Source organism: Meriones unguiculatus, chromosome 7 (assembly GCF_030254825.1).
Source record: "Meriones unguiculatus strain TT.TT164.6M chromosome 7, Bangor_MerUng_6.1, whole genome shotgun sequence".
NCBI lineage: Eukaryota > Metazoa > Chordata > Mammalia > Rodentia > Muridae > Meriones > Meriones unguiculatus.
This window is the reverse complement of record NC_083355.1, coordinates 19,834,020-19,855,675: the sequence shown is the minus strand read 5'-3', so window position 1 is coordinate 19,855,675 and position 21,656 is coordinate 19,834,020. Positions and strand designations below refer to the sequence as shown.

The window sequence follows — 21,656 nt, the reverse complement described above, 5'->3', positions numbered from 1 at the left end:
TGTTACGAGAATTGGGCGAACTCGGCTATAGAGCATCGGCGAAAAAGGCCCAGATATGTCGGAAACAGGTCAGTTACCTGGGGTATATACTAAAGGAAGGAAAAAGATGGTTATCGGAGGCTAGAAAGGAGACTGTGTTTCATATTCCCCCTCCAAGAACTACTAAACAATTGAGGGAATTTCTTGGTACAGCGGGGTTTTGCCAATTATGGATTCCCGGGTTTGCTGAAATGGCAGCCCCTCTGTATGCCCTTACAAAGGGCAATGACTCTTCTTCCTGGGGAAAAGATGAACAAGCTGCATTTGATATATTAAACAGGCTTTAATGTCAGGTCCAGCCTTGGGACATCCTGATGTCACTAGACCTTTTCATCTCTATGTGGCCGAGAACCGGGGGATGGCTAAAGGGGTGTTAACTCAAAAGATTGGACCCTGGAAGAGACCGGTAGCTTATCTATCTAAAAAGCTTGGTCCAGTAGCGGCAGGATGGCCGACCTGCCTTCGGATAATAGCAGCAGTCGCCGCATTGGTAAAGGATGCTGACAAGCTGACCTTGGGACAAGATCTTACCGTCTATGCCCCTCATGCCCTTGAGGGTGTTGTCAGACAGCCACCTGATCTCTGGCTCACGAATGCGCGCATGACTCATTACCAAACTTTGCTTTTAAATAACGACAGGATTACTTTTGCCCTGGCAACAGGGCTAAATCCCGTCACCCTGTTACCAGATCCAGAAATTCAGCCCCCGGAGCTTGATTGCTTGCAGGTGTTGGCGGAAGAACAGGGATGGTGAAAGGACTTAAAAGACCAGCCTCTGCCGGATGCAGAGGTGACATATTACACAGATGGGAGTAGCTTTTTAGAAAATGGAAAAAGAAAAGCGGGAGCAGTGGTGGTGGGTGAATAGACACAAGGTAATATGGGCCCAAGCGCTGCCTGAAGGCACCTCTGCTCCATGGCAGAACTAATTGCCTTAACTCAAGCATAAACTTTGGGGAAAGATAAAAAGACAAACATCTACACTGACAGCAGGTACACCTTTGCTACGGCCCATGTGCATGGGGCCATCTACCAGCAGAGAGGCCTATTGACGTCAGCCGGTAAAGAAATTAAAAATAAAAGTGAGCGCAAGGCCCTGGGTTCAGTCCTCAGCTCTGGAAAAAAATAAATAAATAAAAGTGAAATCTTGGCCTTGCTCAATGCTCTACTACTGCCCACCAAGGTGAGCATAATTCACTGCCCGGGACATCAGAAGGGAAATTCTAAGGCGGCAAAGGGGAATAACATGGCTGATCAGGAGGCTAAAGCAGCTGCTTGAGGAAGTCCAGCTCCAGTAATATTAGCTGCTGAGTTGCCAGAGAAGGAACAACTAAAATACTCAGAGGATGACCTGGAGCAAATACAGAGGAAACAAGGGACATTCGATGCTAATGTGGGAGCATGGGTTGACTCCAAAGGTAAGATCATTTTGCCACAGGAAGATGCTAGGAGACTAATAGCCCAAATGCATCAATGGACTCATTTAGGGACAAGGAAATTGACTGAAATTGTTCGCCAATCTCCTTACCGAATACTAAACCTCACTGCTCTAACTGAAAAAGTGACTCAGACATGTACCCCCTGCCAAAAGGTAAATGTAGGGAAGAATTTCCAAAGCTCTGGAAAACGGCTAAGGGGAACTAGACCTGGAATGCATTGGGAAGTGGACTTTACCGAGATCAAGCTGGCCAGGTATGGAAATAAATATCTCTCAGTCTTTGTAGATACCTTCTCAGGATGGGTGGAAGCTTTTCCCACCAAGAAAGAGACTGCTCTGGTTGTAGCCAAGAAAATTTTAGAAGACATTTTTCCCCGGTTCGGTATTCCAAAGGTAATCGGGTCAGACAATGGGCCGGCCTTCGTTGCTCAGGTAAGTCAGGAGGTGGCCAGATTTTTGGGGATTAATTGGAAATTACATTGTGCTTATAGACCCCAAAGTTCAGGACAGGTAGAAAGAATGAATAGAACCCCAAAAGAGACCCTTACTAAATTGACCATGGAGACTGGTGGTGACTGGGTAGTACTCCTCCCTCTGGCTCTCTTTAGGGTCAGGAATACTCCTTCTTTGCTGAACCTTACACCTTTTGAACTATCGTATGGAGTTCCTGCTCCCTTAACTCTCCTTGGAGACCCTCTTGACATAACTAATAGTAACTCTGACTTGTTGTCCAGGTTAAAGGGACTGCAGCTTATTCAAAAAGAAACCTGGAGCAAGGTTGGCAGTGCATATGCACCAGGATCCCTAGAGGTGCCACATCAGTTCCAAGTTGGAGACTTGGCTTATGTACGGCGACACCATAGTCAGAATTTGGAACCCCGGTGGAAAGGTCCTTACTGCGTCCTGCTCACCACCCCAACAGCTGTGAAGGTAGAAGGCATCGCTGCTTGGATCCACGCATCACATGTCAAACCCGCTCCAGAGGACTCCACTTCTGACTGGAAAATCCAGCCCAGTGACAATCCCTTAAAACTTAAGCTTGTTAAAAATGCTAGCCGTGAGTAATATCCACAAATTGCTGGTGCTTCTGACTCTGTTCAATACTTGCTGGAGCTCCAGTCCGCACCAGCCCAAACTTCTGACTTGGGAAGTAACTAATCAGAGACATATTATAATTTGGTCTGTTTCAAAGATAGCCCCACCCTTCACATGGTGGCCGAACTTGTACCCTGACCTCTGTAAAATGGCTTTAGGAGCGCCTGCAAAATGGGATTTGCAAAGCCACCTAGACCCCAACGTGGTTCCTGAGCACTCCAGACATAGGCCTTACAGTGAGAGGGGCTTAGATCCCTGGGGGGGGCTGCGGGACCACCAACCACCGCAGTATGCTGCGAGTCCTGACCTTTTATGTATGTCCAGGACCCCATCAGCAACCTAAATTAGTAAACAAATGTGGGGGGGAAAATGACTTCTACTGCAGAAGTTGGGGCTGTGAGACCACTGGCGATACTTACTGGGAGCCTACCTCCAGTTGGGATTACATCAGTGTTAGAGCTAATTACAGTCATGCTGAGCCCCCAGACCGGGGACCGAACAATAGGTGGACTAATCAGCCAGTATGTACCACCTGGTGCCACCCCCTGCTGATCCGCTTCATGGATGCGGGAAAATGGATTTTAACCAACTGGTTGACGGGGTTCACTTGGGGCCTACGAATATATAAGGAAAGATATGATGATGGGCTATTCTTCACCATCAAACTAAAAATAACAACCCCATCTGCTGAAGTAGGGCCGAATAAAGCTGGCCCTCGTCTAGTTCCCCCAGTAAAACCGGACCCCCAGACTACGGCCCCACGCCCAGTAACCCCCTCTCCGACTCCTAACTCAAAAATAGGTGAAGATTCTTCCCCTAAGCCTCCTGGACCATACATTACTTCCCTAGCACAGGGAGCCTTCCAGGCCCTAAATAACACCAATCCGGAAGCTACTGAGTCTTGTTGGTTATGTTTTGGGATTGCTCCCCCATATTATGAAGGAATTGCCTTTACAGATGAGATAAATAATACCCAAGAGGCGACAGCCTGCCATTGGACACAGAGGGAGGCTAGACTCTGCCTGTCTGCTGTTTCAGGGCAAGGACTCTGTGTGGGTAAAATCCCCCCAAGTCATCAGTTTTTATGTAACCAAACCTATAATGTTACAGGCCTGTCCGGGTACCTCATACCACCGACCAATGGATGGTGGGCCTGTGCGACAGGAATTACTACTTGTGTCAGTACTCAGGTGCTAGTTAATTTGTCTGACTACTGTGTCCTGGTCCAGGTAATCCCCCGAGTTACCTATCACCCGTATGAAGAGCCCTTTCAATACTGGGACTCTGGGGGGGAACCACTGATACGAACAAAAAGAGATTTGGGAATTTCCGTAGATAAAATGCTTGGGATGGGACTGAGAGCAGCAGGGACAGCAGCTGGAGGGTCAGCTATAGCCCTCCGACATAGTGGGCTAAATGAGCTTAGGGCAGCTGTTGATGAGGACATAGAAAGATTAGAAAGAACAATTAGAGAGCTCAAAGATTCCTTGCAGTCATTATCAGAGGTGGTGTTACAGAATAGAAGGGGCTTAGATTTATTGTCTCTGAAACAAGGAGGTTTATGTGATGCCCTAAAAGAAGAATGCTGTTTCTATGTCGACCATACTGGAGTTGTCACTGAGACCCTAGACAAGGTCAAAGAAGGCTTAGAAAAGATAAAGCAAGAACGAGCCCAAAGCCTAGGGTGGTTTGAAGGATGGTTTAATTCCTCTCCATGGATGACCACTCTAATCTCCACCCTGCTCGGCCCCTTGCTAATTCTTCTCCTGATTGTAACTATTGGTCTCTGCATTTTTAACAAGCTGCTTAACTTCGTGAGAGAACGGATTAGTACCATTCAGGTCCTTATGCTTCAACAGCAGTATCAGAAATTAGAGGTGCAGGCTGAATCTAGCCTGTAATTTTAGGGTTAAAATTATGTCAAAGAAAAAGGGGGGAAATGAGAAATGAGACCGTCCCAGACTAGAAAGAAAAACAACTGGACCTTGAATAAGGGCCAGCTTAGAAAGAAAAACAGCTAGGACTACTAAACCTTGAATAGAGGCCAGACCAGATGCCCCTCCTTAGAGGACAGGACGAGCTTATTTTTGAGATAAGAAACCTGGGGCAGGGAGGACTACTCTTGGAAGAAACCACAAGCTAAAAAAAAAAAAAAAAAAAAAAAGAAGCCACAAGCTGCCAGCTGCAAAACTGTTTTTCATGTTATCTTTCTGCTGACGAGTCAATGTAAAGAAACATATGTGGTCTGACTTTTAGGTATAAAAACTCTGTGCTTTGTATGCTTGGGGTCATCTCCTGCCTTGAAGGGGCGACCCCATCGCGATCGGAATAAACTAGTGCCTCTTGCTTTTGCATCAAACCACGGTCTGTGAGTCTCCTTGGGAGGGGAGCGGTCTGGAGTTCCTGCAGCGGGACTGCAGGTCTTACAGATCCAGTCTAGGATTTTTCACATCATAGCTAAATGCTCTCTGGCTAACTTTAAAGGCTTAAAATGAGGGCTGGAGTGATGGCTCAGTGGTTAAGAGGAACTGGGTTAAATTCCCAGCACTTAACTCACTGTAACTCCAGTTTAAGGGGCTCTCTCTCACACACACACAGGCAAAAGACTAAGGGTTTTTTTTTGTTTTTGTCCTGGACTCAATTGGTAGACCAGGCTGACCTCAAACTCACAGCAATCTGCCTGCCTCTGCCCTCTTGAGTGCTGGGACTAAAGGTATGCACCACTGTGCCTGGCTAAAAAAAGTTTATCATAACCCCACAAGGAGAGCAACAGAACCAGAAAATTTGAACACAGGGGTCTCCTCAGGGACTCATATTCCAGCCAAGGAACATGCATGGAGATAACCTAGAACCCCTGCACAGATGTAGTCCATGACAGCGTAGTATCCAAGTGGGTTCCATAGTAATGGGAAGAGGGACTGCCTCTGACATAATCTGATAGGCCTATTCTTTGATCACCTCCCCCTGAGGGGAGAGCAGCCCTACCAGGCCACAGAAGATGACAATGCAGCCATTCCTGATGGGATCTGATAGACTAAGATCAGAAGGAAGGAGAGGAGGACCTCCCCTATCAGTGGACTTGGGAGTGGCAAGCGAGAAGAAGGGGGAGGGAGAGTGGGGCTGGGAGGGGAGGAGGGAGGGACTTATGGGGGGATACAAAGTGAATAAACTGTAATTAATAAAAAATAAAAAGATTAAAAAAAGTTTATCATTACTGTGCTTAAAGAGAACCGTAAAGCAAAATTGAATTTCCAGAAGTTAAGGACTGTTAACACGGATTGTTTTCGTGCCAGGCAGTGGTGGCAGATGCCTTTAGTCCCAGCACTCAAGAGGCAGAGGTAGGGGATCTCTGCGTTTGAGGCTAGCCTGGTCTACAGAGCTAGTTCTAGGACAGCCAGGGATACACAGAAACTCTTGTCTTAAAAAACAGCGAAGGCACTCTTGGAGGCAGAGGCAGTGGATCCCAGTTGAGTTCGAGGCCAGCCTTGTCTATAAAGTGAGTCCAGAACACCAAGGCTACACAGAGAAACCTTGTCGCGAAAAACCAAAAAAACAAAAACCAACCAAACAATCAAAAGCCCACCGAGATCCCTGGGAAACATCTGTTTACAAAACAAAATGTCTGTAACTTTGTTCTTTGCCTTTGGAAACCCCTGCCTGATGTGGCTTGGTGCTGCATTTGGGAATCCAGAGTCCTGGTGTAGCCCTGGTGCCAGTATCTGCATAAAAGCCCGTAAAAGACTCATCTGAGTATTCTAGTCCTCCCCTCCTTTGTTTTTAAAAAGACAGTTTCCTTCTGTAGACTTGAAATCCTCAGCCCTGAAAACTCTTTGTGTTGCCCAGACTGGCCCCCAAATTTACAATTTTTTTTCTGACTCCATTTTCCAAGTACTGAGTTTACACAAGTATACCACTGTTGTTGCATCTTGCAGGAAGTTCCTTAAGCAGGAAGGTAAACACCTCAAAAACAAAACAAAACAAAACACAACTTCAGGAAGTCCCTGAAACTGACTAGCTTCACTAGGATCCTCCCTTGTAAACAGTAAAAAGCCGAGCCTCTCAGAGGAGGCAACTGAACAGGAAAGAAGACGCAGAGGAGAAAAACATCTTGACCCTGAGTCAGGAAGTGCTGCCTCGGAGAGGTTCAGACCAAAGGAGGAAAGTTCGCTCTCCAACCTCTTGTGCTACCTGCAGGCTGTACAGTGTGCTCCAGGGCACCAGCTCTGTTAGCTTTTGCCCATGCCCGGGTGGGCCTTGGTGATGCTGCTGTCTTTTGAATCAGTTCTGCTCCTGTAAGTAACCCCTGACCCCTATTTCCGTAAGTAAGACTCCTTGTTCCCCAAGTTGGACTTTGTTTTTTTGTGGGTTACCTACATGGGTTTGAGAGGACCCGTGTATTTCATCACCCCAGGAAGTTTGGTTACACAACAAAACTAGCAGTCCCTGGTATGGTGGTTCTCAACCTGTGTGGCGTGACCCCTAAGGAGGTCAAATCACCCTTTCACAGGGCTCACCTAGACCATCTCCCATAACATTGACATTATGATTCATAACAGTAGCAAAATTACAGAGTAGCGACAAAAGTAATTTTATTGTAGGGGGTTACCCCAACAGGAGCTGTATTAAAAGGTCACCCAGTATTAGGAAGGTTGAGAACCACTGCCCTAATACGTATTTAAGCTTTTGTGCATGCATGTATTTATTGCATGTTGAACGTACATTCTACCTCATACTTCCCTGGAAGAGCTATTATTAGTTTGAGTAAACCCCAGTACTGATTTCCTTAGTGTCTGGGCTGGCTTGTGTTTCCACCAGCACAGTGTAAGAGCCGCCTTTTGTCTAGCTTCTTTGCCAGCATGTGCTGGGGTTTATCTCTGAGTCTCAGTGAGTATCCCTGGATAGCCAAGAACTCTCTATGTAGATCAGGCTGGCCTACATTTTAGAGCTCCACCAGCCTCTCTGCCTCCTGAGGGCTTGATCTGCCTAGCTCTTTTTTTTTTTTTAATTTTTGTTATTACTGTGTGTTCATATGTGTGGTATGTGAAGGTGGTATGTTAAGTATGAAGGTCAAAGGGAAGCTGGTGGGGTTGGTTAATTCCCTTCACAGTGGAAAATGGGTGGGCACGCCTGCATCTAATAACCCAAAACCTGTTCTAGTCAGGTACTCCTTTAAGATAGCAATAGCATTTCACTGCAGAACACTGGCAGGCCTGTGGAGTTGAGTGCTCGCAATTTACGGCTGTGTGCCACCTCGCTCAAACTTAAATGGTTATTATTATTATTTTCTTCCGGGACAGGGTTTCTCTGTGTATCAAGCCCTGGCTGTCTTCGACTTGCTTTGTAGACCAGGCTGGCCTCGAACTCAGAGTTCTACCTGGCTCTGCCTCCAGAGGGCTCGACTCTATAAAGGCGTGCTTGCCCTGTCAAGCCTGGCTTGAGGTTTTTCTTTTTGACACAGCCTCACTACATAGCCCTGGGCTGTGTGCATAGACTGTTCTGGCTCCCAACTCATTATAGGTCCCGCCTGCCTCTGAAACCGGGTTTGTCCACGTAGCCTCCGGGGTTGCTTCTCCGTGTGAAAAGTCGAACAAGGAAAGGAAGGAACACGGGGTGTGTTTTGGGAGGGTGAGGTGCGGGGGTGGGGGCTGAGGACATACGACGAAAATCCCAGAGCGGAAACAGTTCTAGCAAAGGAGCCGAAATCCCAAAGGCCCCATCTTTAAGGCTCCGTCTATCCCTTGGGCGGATCAGAACTTGCCTCCCCCGGGGCCTCTCAGGGAGGGCACCGGCTCCCCTCCCTCCGACGTGGATCTCGGCTCAGGACAAGACGCGATGCCGAGTGGACTAGGAGGGCGAGCGTGGGTGGAGAGGTTGGTAATCTCTGTGGCGGGTGCTGTCAATTTTCTGTCCGAAAGATCGCGAGGAACCCGGCACCACAGTGTCTGTCGCTCCCATAGCGCTCTGCAGCTCGCAAACAGAAGGCGAACTGGGCGGGGCATGCAAATGAGGACGCGGTCCCGGCTCCACGGAACTCTGGGAACGAAAAGCAAATACGTTTTCTCGTCCCGGGTTGGATTCTCTCAGGCTTTCCCCGGCGTGAACGTGGTGGGCGCGATAGGACGGCAGAGTGGGTGTCGGGCGCGCGTGCGTGCACGCGTGAGCGAGTGTGACCGTGAGGTGAAGGCGGGTGCGGCCGTCCCTGGCGCGGGCGAGCGGGCGTTTGGAGTTATCGCTTCTCGGCCTTTTGGCTAAGATCAAGTGTAGTATCTGTTCTTATCAGTTTAATATCTGATACGTCCTCTATCCGAGGACAATATATTAAATGGATTTTTGGAGCTGGGAGTTGGAATAGGAGCTTGCTCCGTCCACTCCACGCATCGACCTGGTATTGCAGTACCTCCAGGAACGGTGCACCCCCTCGGGGGAGTCTTGCTGGTTCAAAAGAAAGCTTGTTGGGGATATTGTAGTTGTTGCTCTTTCTTCGTCGCTGTCTGTCCAGTTATATTTTTGAGATAGACGGCAGAGCAAGGGCATCTCTATCAATCAAGAAGTAAGAGTAGGTTCCTAGGCTTGAGAATACGAGCTTATTTGACTTCATCATCAAGATGGAGAAACTTGTGCCTGACATGACTAGACTCAAGCAACTCCTTCCTTACAAAACAGAAGCTGTTCAGCTATTGGCCTTGCCAGCTCCCCTAGGGCCTGGGACCTTGAACTTAGTTTCTTCTATGATTAAATGGAGTAGGAAAACGAAATGGTAATTACTTATTCTAAGTTTCTTTTTTGCATGTTCATTTTCTGATTCCAGGAACCAAGTGTAGTTCATAGAGTCTATTAGTGTTTCGCTGCAGTCACAGGTGTTTTCTCCGTCTGGGTTTGAGATGTGTTTCTTCTGAGCTGTTTTACTAGTCTGCTAGTTGAGTAAATAAAAATAACCTTTAAATGAAATCTGGAGTCTGGAGAGATGAGTCAGTTAAGAGCAAACTTGCTGCAAATGCCAGACAGAGGCTCTTTTTCCAAATATCCCCTGAATCTGGCCACTTCTGCCCTCTTAATTGGCATCACTAAGATCCAAGCTTGACCACTTCTGCGTGTGGGTGAGGAGGTTTTATTGTAGATATGAGGAAGAGGCATCTGGAAGCGTCCAAACCGAACACAGAGCCGTGTGAGGGTCTGGTTAGAGAGGAAGAGATGGGGAGCTGAGAGGACAAAGAGAGATCCAGGAGTGGAGAGGTAAGAGAACCAAGAGGAAAATAGCCAAAATGGCTGTGTTATATAGGAAGCAAACCACAGGGCCTCCAGAGGTTAGGACAGGGCACTGAGGGGCAGTGCTGAGGAGCTTGTACCAGGTACTGGCAATGCTTAGAGGGACTGGAAGCCAGCGCCAGCCTTCATATGCTAATAAGGCACCCCAGTTAGCCTTTTGTCCTAAGAGTCTTTGAGACCTGATAGTCATTTTCTTGGGATAATGTACCTTTCCCCTGTCAGAGTTTCCATTGTGGTCTTGTCCAACTAGCCCCCTAGCCTGTTGCATCCTTCCAGGCTTAATTTCTTGCTTACTAGCCCTTTTGTGAAGGGATGTCTTCTGGAATGGAAGCCTATTAACTTGCAAGTCTCAGGAAGTTTCTGAAACCTACACACCCCACTCTATTCCCCCACCCCCCCTTAAATAAGCAGTGACAGTTTTGGTCAGAGAATACTCTTCCTCCAGTAGCCCAGAAGATGTGATGGGCAACACTTACGTTGATAGCCAACTTTTTTTTTTTGTTTATTTGTTTAGCTGTTTGTTTTTGGTTTTTTTTTTCCCTCCTTCTTTCTGGTTTTGGTTTTCTCTGTGTTTCCTTGGGTGTCCTGGAAATCTGCTATGAAGACCAGCCTTGAACTCACAGAGTTCTGCCTGCCTCTGCCTCTGGAGTATTGGAATTAAAGGCATGTGCTACCGCTAACTTTGTTTTAAAGTTTAAAAATTACTGTGATTAAGAGAACTATAAATCAAAATTGGAAGCCCAAATATTAATGGCTGTTGGTTGTTTTTGTCATTGCCTGGTCTTGTATAACTCTAACAAAACTTTTTTATGAAAGACAAAAGTCCCTCGTAAGAGTACTCATAAGGGTTACCACTGTGTCTGGTTCTGTAAACAGAAGCTTTTTTTGGTGGAAATAACCAAGACTAAATAAATAAATATGCAGCCTTTGGTTTGCAGCCAACAGAATTTAGCTGTTCTTTGCCTGCATAAGCCCCTGACTCCAGGCTATTCTGTAGTCCAGGGTGTAAGGGATCAGTATAAGCTCAGGACCCCAAAGATCCAGTTCTCGGCCCCCCACCATCCCACCCCAAAATGTATTTGCCCCAGAGGGACAAAGGGCAGGCAATAAGAGACAAACACAGGAAAAGAGGACAAGGAAGAAGGGGAAGGGAACAAAGGAGAGGTGGGCAGGGCCATTTGTCCCTGGGTCCTGGGGAACAAAGGACTGCCTCTGGATAAAGAGGAGACAGATTCTACCCAGGAGCAAATGTGGGCTTATGAAGGTAAAAGGGGAAATCCTGAGTAGGGGTGAGGTATTTAAGTTTTCCTCTGTAATTTTGACTGTCCTGGCTATGTTCATTAGGTGAACCAAAGGGTGCTTTTGATTACTGGAATTCAGTACTTTGGCAGCTGGACCTTGGTAGTCAGCCTCAGGAGAAAAAGGGCCAAAGGGAACAGACCTAGTTTAGGAATGTAAATCTGACGGTTTTCAGGGAGGCAGAGGGAATCGGGGAGAAGCGCAATGCCTGCCAGAGCCGTGCCCGCCACGCCTCCAGCTGGCCAGTATCACAGGGTGTATGTAGCACTGGTGCCAGTGTCTGAAACCTATTCATGGCCAGGCTGGTGAATCTCTGAACAACCCCAGCCCAGCTTTCACAAGTCTGCACCCAAGGCAGGGTGTGCTGGTAAAACAGCTGCCTTTCAATTTGCCACGCTCCCATGAGCAACCCATTTCCTTTCTTCGGTAAGTAACCTGATAAAGTCACTGCGTAGGCGTGTTGGAATCCTTTCGTCTGTTGGTTATCAGTGCCTTTTCAGGGGGTGAAAGGGATGTTAGTTCACATCTCCCCGGAAAATGTTACACACCAGTTTACACTCTGGTTTCAGGTCCAGCTTTTAACCCCTTCTGCCTTCAAGCCCTTCTATGCTGATACCTGGCGCCATCCTGAACTGGTGCTTCCTGCTTTTTCAGTCTCCTCCTAGGATTTGACACCGGAGACAGGAGCGCAAAAGCTGTGTAGTGGTTCTCACTTCTGATCCTAGCACTGAGGAGGCCGAGACAGGAAGGCTGCAGTCTCGCCTGGGCTGCAGTATGAGACAGTCTCAAAACAACAAAGAAAAATACATAGCAAACAAATAATGAGCTGGAACTCCAGGGGTCCGTGCATCCCTTGATCTGGGGGTGGGGGGACCGTATTGTGGCCACTTGAACTCTCCCCAACTAATTGTTGATCTCACATCTCTGTAAAGAAGGCTCCTACTCACAAATAGAAAAGTAGAGGGAAAATGAAAAGCGAGGACCTTCATCCCGCGTCTGAAGCATGAACCTGGCAGAGCTACTGTGGGTCTGTGGATCAGTTCCTAGTCCTCTTCCGGCTCCAGTCATTGCTTTGCGCTGGGCGGGGCATGCAAATGAGGACGCGGCCCCGGCTCCACGGAACTCTGGGAACGAAAAGCGAATACATTTTCTCATCCCGGGTTGGATTCTCTCAGGCTTCCCCCGGCGTGAACGTGGTGGGCGCGATAGGACGGCAGAGTGGGTGTCGGGCGCGCGTGCGTGCACGCGTGAGCGAGTGTGACCGTGAGGTGAAGGCGGGTGCGGCCGTCCCTGGCGCGGGCGAGCGGGCAGTGTGAGTTATCGCTTCTCGGCCTTTTGGCTAAGATCAAGTGTAGTATCTGTTCTTATCAGTTTAATATCTGATACGTCCTCTATCCGAGGACAATATATTAAATGGATTTTTGGAGCTGGGAGTTGGAATAGGAGCTTGCTCCGTCCACTCCGCGCATCGACCTGGTATTGCAGTACCTCCAGGAACGGTGCACCCCCTCGGGGGACTTACAACACTGGTTAAAAGAAAGCTGGGTGCTGAGTTATTCAGGAACCTTCCTTTATCTTATTCTTTATCATCTTATTATCTGTCAGCCTTCTGTTCTGCAATTCTTTCGCCTTGAACCCTCATCAAGATCGGTATCTGCCTGGTTTTTTTGAGCTCTTTGTATATTTTCAGATTAGTCCTTTAATAATATTTTCCTCTGCTTTTTCACTCAACTGACATCTTTCTTTGGTACAGCCGTCTTTTAATGTTTTTTCACTTATTGGTTTTATTCTGTGAGTTATAATTCTCTCTCCTGAAATACATTACATACTTTTTTCCTATTGCAGTTTTTTTTTTCATTTTCGAGGCAGGGTTTCTCTATGTAGCCTTGGCTGTCTTGAGGGACTTTTAAGTTTGTAGACCAGGCTAGCCTCGAACTCAAGAGAGATAATTTCCCTCAGTTGCTGGTACAGGCCGTGTGCAACAGCAGCCCGGTGGCAATTGGAGTTTTATGTTGAGGTCTTTTGAAGCTGTGTGTGTGTGTGTGTGTGTGTAGGGTAAGAGATAAGACTCATTATTTTACACGTAGATAATTACATTTTTCTATTTCTCCATTGTACACACACACATATATATATGGTATCCTTGTCAAAAATCACATGGCTATAGTTGTGTAATCTGTATCTTCCTCCTTCATTTATTCCATTGGTGTACATGTCTCTCTTTTGCCAATACCATTTTGGTTTTGTTGCTGTGCCTATAGGCACAAATTATAACTTGAAATCATGTATGATGATAACTCCAGCAATGTTCTTTTTGATAGGATTGCTTTGGCTTTCCAGGATCCTTTGTACACTTTAAAGATTCCCCTCCAAAGCCAGGCAGCGGTGGCGCACACCCTCTAGTCCCAGCACTGCGGAGGCAGAGGCAGGCAGATCTCTGTGAGTTAAGAGGCCAGCCTGATCTACGAAACGAGTCAAGGAAATCCAAGGCTACACAGAGGAACGGAAAAGAGTCGTTTGAGATGCTTGAATCTCATTCATAAGAGGAAATAAAACAGACCTCTGAAGTAGGTGGAGGGAGGGAACTGGGGGTGAGCATCCCTGGGATGGGGGAGGCACCCTGGCGTCTGGCGGGGGTGGGAACCCTAGCTGAGACTTCTAACAGTGGGGCGTGTTAGAAACCTGAAGGAGCCTGAAGTCACCACCCCCTGTAGCCAGGAAGACACCAACCCACCCATAAAACCTTTGACCCCAAAAACTTGTTCTGCTTACAAGAAGTGTAGGATTAAGATGGAGCAGACAGAGATTGAGGGCACGGCAAAGCATGGACTGTTCCAGGCTGAGACCCATCCCATAGGAGACAGCCAACCCCTGTCACTATTTACGATACTCTGCTGTGCTTGCAGACGGGAGCCTAGCATAATTGTCTTCTGAGAGGCTTCATCCAGCAGTTGATGGAGACAGATGCAGACACCCACAGCTGAACAATAGGCAAAGCTTGGGGGAAGGAGAGAGCAAACTGGAGGGGTCAAGGACACTACAAGACCGACAGAGTAAACTAACCTAGGCTCATGGGGCCTCACCTCTGTGAACCACCAACCAAAGGGCACACATGTAGCAGATGTGCAGCTAAGGTCAACATATGGGTTCCCCTAACAACTGGAGTAGGGGTTGTCTCTTACTCCGTTGCCTGCCCCTAGCTGGGCTGCCTTGTCAGGCCTCAGTGGGAGAGTCCTGCTTCGAACTGAGGCGCCAGCATGGTTTGGTACCTCTTCGGGGACACTCCTACTCTAAAGGAGAGGGGGTAGGTATATGGGGAGAGAGAAGCATGAGGGCGGGACTGGGAGGAGAGGAAGGAAGGGGCCTAGGGATCAGGCTGTAGAGTGATTATTAAAAAAAAATTACCTGCAAAGAAACTGGAAATACCACATAAAAATTTAAAACTCAAGATTGAACCAGATAACCAGATATATAATGACTGCTATAAAACTGTGTTCATGAAAGAAAAAAAAAGATCTCCCTCTGCTAAAATCTTCCAGGAGAGTCACTAGAATTCTTACTGGGATTCCATAGAACCTGTAAATTGCTTTTGGCAAGATAATTTTCTCAATACTGTTTTGAGCCAAGAGACAGGTAGTCTTTTATATCTTTTAGGCTCCTCAGTTTCTTTCTCCAGTTTTTGAGTCAGGGTCTCTCTGTGTGTCACTAGTTGTTCTAAATAGCACTATGTAAATCAAGCTTGCCTAGAACTCAGAGATCTGCGTGATTACCTAGACAGAAAGGCATGAGCCATCCTAGAACAGGGCTGGTCCCAAAATCCTGAGCATTGGGATTAAAAGCATTCTAGCTGCCATTTATTTATTTATTTATTTAGTATTATTATTTTTTGGTATTTTCTGTTTATACAGTATTTGACTGCATGTATGCCTGCAGGCCAAAAGAGGGCACTAAATCTCATTATAGATGGTTGTGAGCCACCCTGTGGTTGCTGAGAATTGAACTCAGGACCTTTGGAAGAATATCCAGCACTCTTAACCTCTAGGCCTTTTTTTTTTTTTTTTTTTTTTTTTTTTCTGTGCAGCCTTTGCTGCCCTGGACTCGCTTTGTAGACCAGGCTGGCCTTGAGCTCACAGAGATCCACCTGCCTCAGCCTTTCATGGATCAAAGGCATATGCCATCAGGCCTTTTCTTAACCTAGTGTATATGATTTAGTCTATTTTGCATGAGGCATAACATTTATTACTTTACAGGAGTGGAATGATCCCTTTGTGCCTAGAATAAAGCCAGCTCCTTGATGATGGGACTGCTTTTGGTTGGTTGGTGGTTGAAGACTGTCTTACCATGTAGTCCTGGGTGGGAAGAGATTTGCTGTCTAGATAGGCCCTTCTCTGCCTCTTGCGCTAGGATCAAAAGCGTGAAGTTTTACATGTCCTTGTCCTTGTATTTGGTTTGCATAGTTCATTTTTAAATTCTATACTGAATGTACCACAATTTCTGTATCCATTCCTCAGTTGAGGGATGTCTAGGTTGTTTCCAGATTATGGCTATTACAAATAAAGCTGCTATGAACATGGCTGAGCACATGTCCTTGTATATTTAAGCATACTTTGAATATATGCGTAGGGGTGCTGTAGCTAGGTCTTCAGGAAGCACTATTCGTAGTTGTCTGAGAAAGCGCCAAATTGATTTCCAAAGTGGTTACAAGTTTACATTCCCTCCAGCAATGGAGTATAGTGATACTCCAGCAATGAAAAACAAGGAAATCATGAAATTTGCAGACAAATGGTGGGAACTAGAAAAGATCATCCATCCTGAGTGAGCTGTCCCAGAAGCAGAAAGACACACACGGTATATACTCACTTATAAAGAAGCTAAGTGAGGAGGAGAACCCTGGTTAAGATGCTCAGTCTCATTCAGAAAGGTTTAAAGGATAGACATTGGAAGAAGGAAGAACAAGACGGGTCTACCACAGAGGTCTCTCAAAAGACTCCACCCAGCAAGGTATTAAAGCAGATCGCATGGCGGGAGACGGCAAAAATAAGAGCTTTGTTAAGACATGAGTCAAGGTGAATCGCCTGAGTGAGAGGAAAGAGTAGATGCATTGCCAATACAGCTTTTATTTAAACCAGCGTTGTAAGTCCCCCGAGGGGGTGCACCGTTCCTGGAGGTACTGCAATACCAGGTCGATGCGTGGAGTGGACGGAGCAAGCTCCTATTCCAACTCCCAGCTCCAAAAATCCATTTAATATATTGTCCTCGGATAGAGGACGTATCAGATATTAAACTGATAAGAACAGATACTACACTTGATCTTAGCCAAAAGGCCGAGAAGCGATAACTCACACTGCCCGCTCGCCCGCGCCAGGGACGGCCGCACCCGCCTTCACCTCACGGTCACACTCGCTCACGCGTGCACGCACGCGCGCCCGACACCGACTCTGCCGTCCTATCGCGCCCACCACGTTCACGCCGGGGGAAGCCTGAGAGAATCCAACCCGGGATGAGAAAATGTATTCGCTTTTCGTTCCCAGAGTTCCGTGGAGCCGGGGCCGCGTCCTCATTTGCATGCCCCGCCCAGCTCGCCTTCTGTTTGCGAGCTGCAGAGCGCTATGGGAGCGACAGACACTGTGGTGCCGGGTTCCTCGCGATCTTTCGGACAGAGAATTGACAGCACCAGCCACAGAGGTTACCCACCTCTCCACCCACGCTCGCCCTCCTTTAGTCCATTCGGCATCGCGTCTTGTCCTGAGCGCCGAGATCCACGTCGGAGGGAGGGGAGCCGGTGCCCCCCCCTGAATGTAGCCCCAGGGATCTGCCCAAGCTTTGGAAGGAAACTAACTGCTGGAGCGTGCCATAGCTTCTAAAGCAAGTAAGATTTGCAGAGGAATGCTGCTTTAGGCAAGCAGGTGTTACCGAACGTTACATCAACACTGGAGAAGCTCTGGACTCGTCAGCCAGCGAGCCAGGATACGTATTCTAACTCAAGGCTGGACCAGTTTAGACGCACCACTTATCCTCAGCATAGCTGCCCCTGACATGTCCTCCCCACAGCCCCGTTCAATCCTCCCCGAAGTCTAGGATTATAATGTAGTCAAAAAAGGCACAATTTTACCTTGATGAACCTTTTTGACCACCCATTGAAGACTGTTGTAAGTGGTTATTAATATTTACTACCGGTTTATCTTCTAGTAATGCTGTTAATCCTCAGCAGCTGTAAAACCAAATCACCACACAGAGACTGGGTCTTTAGTTAACCTAGAACACAATGCTGGGCAATATTTACTCCCTCCTAAACCTCCAAGCCCTCAGTTTCCTAACATTTAAATTTCCCACATTATACTTGCTTTTTGTGAAATCTTAGGTCTGGTTCATGCTCAAAGTCCTCCAAGCTCTGCTCTCTCGTGGGCCTCTCCTCGAGCTCCTCCTCCTTCTCGCCTTTTCCTGTTCTCTAGCTCCTCCCCTCTTTCCTGTCCTCTGGCTCCTCCCATTGCACAACATTGTATCTAGTTGCTTTATTTGTGTCCTGTTTACACAAGAGTTGAGACAGGATGCTTATAGTGAGTATCACAGTGCAATATCCAGATCGAAACCAGAGAGTTGGGGGTGGGGAAATCAGTATTTGAATTAACAAGGGTAAGGCATATACATTTAAAAAGAACATTATACCAACAGAAGACAAACTTAGTAATGTGCCAGTTGCTGGCACCGTGAGCTGTTTAGAGCAAAGGTCTGATGTCGCAGCGCCGTACGCCTGGTGCAGAGGCGAACCTGCAGTCCAGAGAGAGACCTGCAAATATTGCTGCCTGCCAGATTCTCTTTTGGAGGCGCTTGAGGCCAATCAGTTTCTTAAGTGGCGGTGAAGATCAGATGGACAGAAGAATGTTTTGAGTATTTTATCGGAGCGAGCCCCAAACAGATACTAATGGTAGTATTTTCCACCACCATTTTTTTAAAAAGCCAAACACAGGTTATTTTTTTTAAAGATTTATTTATTATTCATACATTATTCTGCCGCATGTACATGCCAGAAGAGGGCACAGGATCTCATCATAGATGGCTGTGAGCCACCATGTGGTTGCTGGGAATTGAACTCAGAACCTTTGGTAGAACAGCCAGTGCTCTTAACCTCTGAGCCATCTCTCCAGCCCCTTCCACCACCATTTTTAGGATCCCTCATTAGGTGACAGGTTGACCCTGCGGCAGGGGATGGAACCCAGCTGGTGGAGTGCTTGCCTAGCCTGCAGGAAGCAGGGAATGGGCTGGGGGTGGTGTTTACAAGCCTGAGCATCAGAGGAACAGGTGTGATGTGTGATGACGGGAGAGGGAGAAATAAAGCAACTAAAGAAGTCTGTTACTTAGGGTTTCTGTTGTGACAAGACACCAGGACCAAGGCTGGGCCTGCTTTACGGTCTCAGAGGTTTTATCATGGTGGTGGGAAGCATGGCAGCGTCTAGGCAGATACGGTGCTGCGGGAGGAGCTGAGGGTGAGAGACCAAAAGATAAATTAGCAGCTATTAAGACCTGAAGTAGGTACGTAAAGAAGTCTAGTAATGCCCTGAGGGGAAGAGCCACCTCACTGCATTCTTTCCCCACCCACTAGAGATACAGTTGCTAGGAAACTGGACCATCCCTCTAGGGAGGGACACCAGGTAGATGCTTGACAGGCAGGAATTGCCCCTGCCTTGGGCATGCTGGGATGGACCAGAATCTTTAAATGACCCAACTAACCTGGGCACAGGGCACTCAGCTCCCACCGCTTCGGTGGTGGGTGTGTGGGGGCCCAAGCTGCAGCTTGTAATTTACAATAAAAAGAACCTCATGTACTTACAGCGGAGTCTAGTTATTCCTGGTCTTTTGGGGTTCGTGAACTGGGCAGAACAAGGGTTCTGTATTTTGAGCCACAGACCTCAAAGCCCTACCCCACAGCAACACACAGCCTCCAACAAGGCCACACCTTCCCTCGACAGGCTGCGCTTCCTAACAGTGCATGGAGCGAGCATTCATACATGTGAGTCTGTTCAAATCACCGCAGTAATTGGGTAAAAACAGACGGGATGAGTTAGCCAATAAAAGGTTTCAGTCTTCCCATCAAAAATAGCTCCTGTTTGGGACTATGTACAAACAAGGTGAACCTGCCGCCCAGCCTTCTCCAAGTTAGTAACCCCTACTACGGAGTCACACAGCTCTGTGCATTCACAGCCATTCACAAGCTCCTTGGACATTGGGGATACCTGACATGTTTCCATGGAGTCCCTCGTGTAAGGGAGCCTTGGCGTAGGCACAGAACACACCCAGACACCAAATTCTCAGCACGGAGATTACCCCAAGGAGGCAGGCTGGGGGTTGGCGTCCACAAAGGCATCCAGCAACAGGTGGGTATTGAAGGAGAAAAGGGGCAGGTCTGTGCTGGGGTGGGCTGGTTAAGTCCTGATTGGACAGGTTAGCCGGTGTAGAAGTGATGGATTTTGACGGCTGGACTTGGGTGCTTAGTGATCAGATGGACCGTTGAAGAATGAGTTAGTGGCCAAATAAAGGAATAGACTTTGGAGGCCTAGCTTGAGGAATGTAATCCAGCCGTTTCTAGCGAGGGAAGACGGGAAAGGGCAAGGCCTGTGGCACCGTGTTTCAATGTTTGGGCCTGTTAGTACTCCTTACAGTGCTAATTCCTTCTTGGCAGTCTCCCTTGTCCCTGGAAAGTGTTATTTAGCTGGGCTGTGGTGGCGGTGGCTGAGGCGGGAAGGTTGCAGTCCAGCTTGGGCTACTGAAAGGGTTAGGCTAACTTTGTAACCTACATGTCTTCTAAAGCCTATAGTTTTGAGTTTTAGGTCCAGGTTAAGCTAAAGCCTCTTAGTACCTTTCCAGAGAATGGAGAAATGTGACCCTATCTGTGAGGACAGATAGAAAAAAAGGGCAAGCAAGCAATGACCTTCACTCGGCAAAAAGAATACCAGACCCTTGTCTTTGAGATACCGTTTCTTAGCAACGAACCTAGACTTCTTCTGAGTAGCTTTTGACCTCCAGCCAAAAGTCTGCAGCCCCTAATCTTCAAGGATGAACTAAACCACCCCCACCTTCAATTGCAGCTGCATCCACACTTGGCAGGACTGGCCAAGCTTGAGCACCTAAGACTAACCAATTATCTTACTTTATAGCTTCCTCATCCAATCCTAAATTGCCAAGACTGCAACTTCAAATCTCCCACAATTTTTCTTTTAAAAACCTAAAGGCCTTTGTCTCCCGGTGCCACTCTTTGCTGACCAGCAGGGGTGACCCCATTGTGCAATGGTTAATAAACCTCTTGCTTTTTCAACAAGTCTTGGTCTGGGGGAGTTTCTGGGAAGGGCGCAATCTTAAACTCCTGAGCTGTGAGATCCCAGGTCTTACACTACAATATGAGAGACAGTCTCAAAACAGCATGTAACAGCCAAAGAAATACATAAATAATCTGGAACTCCAGCAGTCCATGCATCTATTGTCCTGGGGAAGGGGGCTGTATGGTGGCTATGGAACCCTCTCCCCCAGACTGATGATCTCACCTCTGTATAAAGAAGGCTCCTAGGCCCAGATAGCAAGGTAACGAAAGAGGAAAAAAAAGGGGGGGGGAGTGGAGAAAGAGGAAAGTGAGGCCCTCCCTGTGGTCCTCCACCCTGAATCTGAAGCTTTGTGAAGAACCTGAGAGAGAAACGGATCTGTGGGTCGGTCGCAGCTCAGTAACTGAAGGAGCCCGCCAAAGCGCCTCTGGCTTGGGCGCTCTTCTGACGCTGACGTGAGCTGGGCGGGGCATGCAAATGAGGACGCGGCCCCGGCTCCACGGAACTCTGGGAACGAAAAGCGAATACATTTTCTCGTCCCGGGTTGGATTCTCTCAGGCTTCCCCCGGCGTGAACGTGGTGGGCGCGATAGGACGGCAGAGTGGGTGTCGGGCGCGCGTGCGTGCACGCGTGAGCGAGTGTGACCGTGAGGTGAAGGCGGGTGCGGCCGTCCCTGGCGCGGGCGAGCGGGCGTTTGGAGTTATCGCTTCTCGGCCTTTTGGCTAAGATCAAGTGTAGTATCTGTTCTTATCAGTTTAATATCTGATACGTCCTCTATCCGAGGACAATATATTAAATGGATTTTTGGAGCTGGGAGTTGGAATAGGAGCTTGCTCCGTCCACTCCGCGCATCGACCTGGTATTGCAGTACCTCCAGGAACGGTGCACCCCCTCGGGGAATAAAGCGGTTTGAAAGTTAGACTCGCTGCAGCAGCAGCATGGATGGTTTTGTTTTTTCACGAACAAAAGCACACGGAGGTCTGTTTGAGGCCCCGCTAGTCTTCGCTGCAGTTGCTAGGGCAACCAGGAGTGCAGAAGAAACCCTGTCTAGAAAACAATGCGCAATACTTTGTGTTTCAAGACAGAATTTCTGTGGGTAGCCCTAGCTGTTAGCTTGGTGGACCTGCCTGGCGTCCAAATCAGAGATCCCCCTTCCTCTGCTGAGACTAAAGGCGCGCTGTTAGACCTCCTAGGAAAGACGAAGCCAG

The 21,656-nt window shown here is 47.8% G+C and overlaps 4 non-coding genes across 4 annotated transcripts; 3 read left to right on the top strand and 1 right to left on the bottom strand.

Moving 5' to 3' along the window:
- Positions 1-8,800: 8,800 nt before the first annotated feature.
- Positions 8,801-8,991, top strand: LOC132655695 (U2 spliceosomal RNA). Its single transcript, XR_009593480.1, has one exon. It is a non-coding gene; the product is annotated as a U2 spliceosomal RNA (small nuclear RNA).
- Positions 8,992-12,456: 3,465 nt separating this feature from the next.
- Positions 12,457-12,647, top strand: LOC132655699 (U2 spliceosomal RNA). Its single transcript, XR_009593484.1, has one exon. It is a non-coding gene; the product is annotated as a U2 spliceosomal RNA (small nuclear RNA).
- A 3,635-nt stretch (positions 12,648-16,282) lies between these two features.
- On the bottom strand, positions 16,283-16,473 carry LOC132655694 (U2 spliceosomal RNA). Its single transcript, XR_009593478.1, has one exon. It is a non-coding gene; the product is annotated as a U2 spliceosomal RNA (small nuclear RNA).
- Positions 16,474-21,150: 4,677 nt separating this feature from the next.
- LOC132655698 (U2 spliceosomal RNA) lies at positions 21,151-21,341 on the top strand. Its single transcript, XR_009593483.1, has one exon. It is a non-coding gene; the product is annotated as a U2 spliceosomal RNA (small nuclear RNA).
- The last annotated feature ends 315 nt before the right edge of the window (positions 21,342-21,656 follow it).